The sequence below is a fragment of the Hemicordylus capensis genome, chromosome 2, assembly GCF_027244095.1.
Source record: "Hemicordylus capensis ecotype Gifberg chromosome 2, rHemCap1.1.pri, whole genome shotgun sequence".
NCBI classification, from domain to species: domain Eukaryota; kingdom Metazoa; phylum Chordata; class Lepidosauria; order Squamata; family Cordylidae; genus Hemicordylus; species Hemicordylus capensis.
In genome coordinates this window covers 426,057,777-426,062,777 of record NC_069658.1, presented here as the reverse complement: position 1 = coordinate 426,062,777, position 5,001 = coordinate 426,057,777, and positions in this window count along the sequence as shown.

The window sequence follows — 5,001 nt, the reverse complement described above, 5'->3', positions numbered from 1 at the left end:
TCTTGTGGAATCTAGCATTTATTTAATTAGTGTTTGTCACTTTTCAAAGCTCAAGATCGTTTACAAAAAAATTGAATTACAGACTCAGCATTTTAATTAACATGAAATTAACTAAAAGCAAATTGCAGCAATAAAATAATGGTTTATTCAAAGAAGTGCAGATACATCTATGGGGAAGCTGGAGGCAGGAGTTTAACAGAATTTTTTTTATCAGCCACCTACTCATTCCCCTGTTTCCTGTTAAAACTTAAAAACTGCAAAGTCATAAAACTATTATTTCTCACTGCATTTGCAGAAAGTTACCATCTGGCATGGCTACTCTAATGCTTTCCTTTTTGCCCCCCATGCAGTCAATCTTTCCTCCTTAGATTACATTCTAGAGCAGGAAGGGTAGGCAATTTTGGTTCTCTAGTTTCTGAATTATAACTCCCATCATCCCCAGCCAGATTGTGGCTGGGGATGATGGGAGTTGTAGTTCAGCAACAGCTGGAGAGCCAAGGTTGCTTACCCCTATTATAGAGGGTTTCTTGTAATGACAGTAGGAACCAAAGAGTGTCATGAGTAGGTGTATGGAGGGATATAGGTCTGAGGAATGAACATCAGCAGATAATTGCAACCTAGGGCAGCAGCCATTTTGAGATCAGTTGTAGTAAGGGCTGCAGGTTTGCTTCTACATCTTAGTCTCTTGCAACATCCTTTTTATAAAGGTCTTCAACAGCAAATATTACATTGTTGACTTCTTGTCACACACAAAATCTATTTACCCATAGCTTCTACCAAAACAGGGTGCCTAGGCACATGTGCAGAGAGGATAAGAACTATCTGTTTAGATTGCAGTTGGTGTGTGGGAGTGGGAATAGATTTGTTCTTAGGATAACAAATCACTTGGAATTCAAACATAAAGTAATCTGCTGATAAATTTAGTTAAAAAGCTGAGTTGCTCTGTTCAAGGCTCGTAATGTGCCTTATAGCCTGATCAGGCAAATATCTGTACACACGTGGACAGATGTGTTGGTACCCTGGCATGAAAAAAGAACCCACAATTGTCTCTGAAATAACTTGAAACTGACAAACGTAATTGGCACCCATCACTGTTTATTCCGCATTGAACAAAAATCAGACCTTGCTTTAGAGTTTTGATGCAACAGAATATTTCAAATAATAACACAAATGAAAATGGCATGGACAAAAATGATGGGACCCTTAACCTAATATTTTGTTGCACAACCTTTAGAAGCAATAATTGTAAACACGCAATTCCTGTAGATCTCAGTGAGACTTCTGCCCCTGTCAACTGGTAGTTTGGCCCACTATTCCTGAGCAGGTCTGGAGCGGGACCGCCCCGGCCTGTGTACAGCGGTGGTGGCCCCGCTGACCCCACCCCCTGCGTCTGACATCAGACGTGGGGCTAGCCATGCGGGGGGTGGGATGTGGTCTGGCTCCCAAACGGAGCCTTGAGGCTCCATTCGGGAGTTAAACTAAGGCTGTCACTGCTTTCACAGCGCAGCCAGGAGCAGCTCTTCCCTGCAAGGAAGAGCCGCTCCTGGCTGTGCTGCAAACACAGCGCCAGCCTTTTAACTCTGCGCAGCCCCTTCAGGAGCTACTTAGCTAGCCTTAGTTTAGCTCCTGAAGCGGCCGCACAGCTCCCGCTCAGGAGCTAAACTAGCACCCCCACGTCTGATGTCAGACGCGGGGGGCGTGTCGGGGCCGCGGCTCCTGATTGGGCGCAGCCTGGGTTCTTTGAACCCGTTGGCCCAATGGTGGCTCCGCCCCTATTCCTGAGCAAACTGCTCCAGCTGTGTCAGGTTTAAGGGTGCCTTATCCAGACTGCATGTTTCAGTTCTTTCCATAGATGTTCAATAGGATTCAAATCAGGGCTCATCGAAGGCCACTTCAGAATAGTCCAATGTTTTGCTCTTAGCCATTCTTGGGTGCTTTTAGCTGTGTGTTTTGGGTCATTATCCTGTTGGCGGATCCATGACCTGCGACTGAGACACAGCTTTCTGACACTGGGCAGTACGTTTCACTCCAGAATGTCTCGATAGTCTTGAGATTTCATTGTTCCCTGCACAGACTCAAGGCACCCCATGCCAGACACAGCAAAGCAGCCCCAAAAACATAACTGAGCCTCCTCCATGTTTCACAGTAGGTATGGTGTTCTTTTCTGTGAAAGCTTCGTTTTTTTTGTCTGTGGACATAGAGCTGATGTGACTTGCCAAAAAGCTCCAGTTTTGTCATAAAAATCCAGACTGGAATTTGCTAAAATGCATATTGACAAGCCACAATGCTTCTGGGAGAATGTCCTTTGGACAGATGAGGCAAAACGAGCTTTTTGGCAAGTCACATCAGCTCTATGCCAATTATGTTTGTCAGTTTCAAGTTATTTCAGAGACATTTGTGGGTTCTTCTTTTTTCGTGGAGGAGTACCAACACATTTGTCTACATGTGTATCTATGAGTGAGGTCTGCCAGACTGTATTATGTGCAGAGTTATGCCATCTAAGCCTATGGAAATGAATGGTGTGTCCAATTCTGCATGGGATCAGAGCAGGCTATTAATTACCACATTTCTAAGAATCCAAGGAGCTAGAGGGCAAAAGCGTATTTCAGATTTTTTTCATTACCAACATCCAGCCAGAATGTTGGAGACTGGCCTTTTCAGATAGAAGATAAATAATATATTGTTACTCTCCCTGAATCTCTAGAAATAATCTGATGTAGGAATCCTAATTAATTACTCAAACAGTCCTGGAGCAACTGATGCAAATTCCATTCCTCCTTGTGAGAATGAGCCAGGAGGCTTGTAATGCTCTTCTGCCACTAGATGGTACCATTACTCTTTTGAGCATGGGTGATGTTGGTATCTCAGCAGCTGGATTGAGTGGGGGAGGGATAAGCTTTCAGTATTGCCTGAATATTTAATAACTTAAAAGCTGGCTTGATTCTATGTTTCACTGTTGCATTTTCTGATTAAACTAGAAGGCCGCTAAGAGTAGGTTCACATATTAGATCTGCCATTTGCTTGTTTACAGGCAGGAGCACAGAAATCCTTGTAAAACATGTTTGTGGATCTCATGAACTGGAGAAACTTCTGTCTTTCTGCTGAACTGACGCTTTAGGGAAGGCTATATGTATTCTGTGCAAGCACAGGATGTAGCATTCAGAACTCATTTAGCAGTAATAGATATACCCTTTTAAAGTAAACATAATGGGATTCTTTGGAACAAAATATGCAGTTCTGGCATCTCCCTTATTTATTTATTTATTTTATTTTATTTCTTACATTTATATCCCGCACCAAGAAGCCCAGAGCGGTGTACTACATACTTGAGTTTCTCCTCACAACAACCCTGTGAAGTAGGTTAGGCTGAGAGAGAAGTGACTGGCCCAGAGTCACCCAGCTAGTTTCATGGCTGAATGGGGATTTGAACTCGGGTCTCCCCGGTCCTAGTCCAGCACTCTAACCACTACACCACGCTGGCTCCTTATTTCTAGTGGTAAGAAACACTGAGTATTTCCAGATGATGGTTTATTCTAACAAGACTGCTGGTTCTCACAGATGATTTTGGAGGAGATCTAGATAACATTTTGCACATCACTTCCTCACGGGAACTGCCTGCCAGTCCATGAAACACCAGGGTTGCCATATTCAAGCTCTCCAAATCTGGGCAGCCTTATTTATTTTTTACATTTATATTCCACTCTTCCTCCAAGGAGCCCAGAGCGTGGAAATAGTTAAGTTTTTCCTCACAACAACTCTGTGTAGTAGGTTAGGCTGAGAGAGAAGTGACTGACCCAGAGTCACCCAGCAAGTATCATGGCTGAATGGAGATTTTAACTTGGGTCTCCCCAGTTCTAGTCCAGCACTCTATTTATTTGTTTGTTAGTTTATTTATTTGATTTCTATACCACCCTTCCAAAAATGGCTCAGAGCAGTTTACACAGAGAATTAATAAATAAACAAGATGGATCCCTGTCCCCAAAGGGCTCACAATCTAAAAAGAAACGTAAGATAGACACCAGCAACAGTCACTGGAGATACTGTGCTGGGGGTGGATAGGGCCAGTTACTCTCACACTGCTAAATAGAATCACCACGTTAAAAGGTGCCTCTTTGCCATCACACTGAGTTATGCAAATTAACGTGAGTTGTGCAAATTAACTGATGCACTTGTATTTGCTCTGGATATCTACCAACAACATGTGGGAAGGACTTCTTTACTTGACTATTAAACACCCAGACTTTATATCCCAACATTTTCTAATATACAACCTTGTCTAATGAACTGTGTGTGTAGTGCTGTCATGGATTCCTGACCAACTACAGACTACCACCCCACTCCATTTTCCAATACCGGAATATGCTTTTTATTGGTGAATTAATATTCTACTTATTGGTGAAGGTTAAGATACTAGATAAGACCGGTGAAGATACCAAATCGAAGCTCACGCTGAAGAGCAGTGTGGAGTGCATTTTCATCACACCTAAATTCTACAATTGACCCTTAAAAAGCGGTGCTAGGTATTTCAGCTTTCATGCTTAAGCCTTGTCACGGTCACTATTTACATCCTGAAATAAGTACATAAAATGTCATAGCAACATTACTATAGGCTGGAAAAGAGCAGGGGGCAAGGAAAATTCATGGTGTCTTAAAGCAAAATTTTAAAACCCACACAAAACAATATCTGTCAAAAATAAATGAAGGTTATACTGAGTTTGAGATATGAATAGCAGCAACAGAACAAAAAATACACTGAGGGTATTTAAGGCTGCAATTCTATATGCACTTACTTGGGATAATATCTGATTGAAACCAGTGCTACTAACTTGAAAGTAGGCATGCATAGAATGCATTGCCCTATAAAGCCAAAACAACAACAACACAACAACCCTTAAACATTACAGGTAGGCAGTGATTTACAACAAAATCAAGCTATCCTCTCAACTGCCCTATAGAGATCCCCTGTGGACAAAAAAAGGGCAAAATTCCTCAGGGGGATTA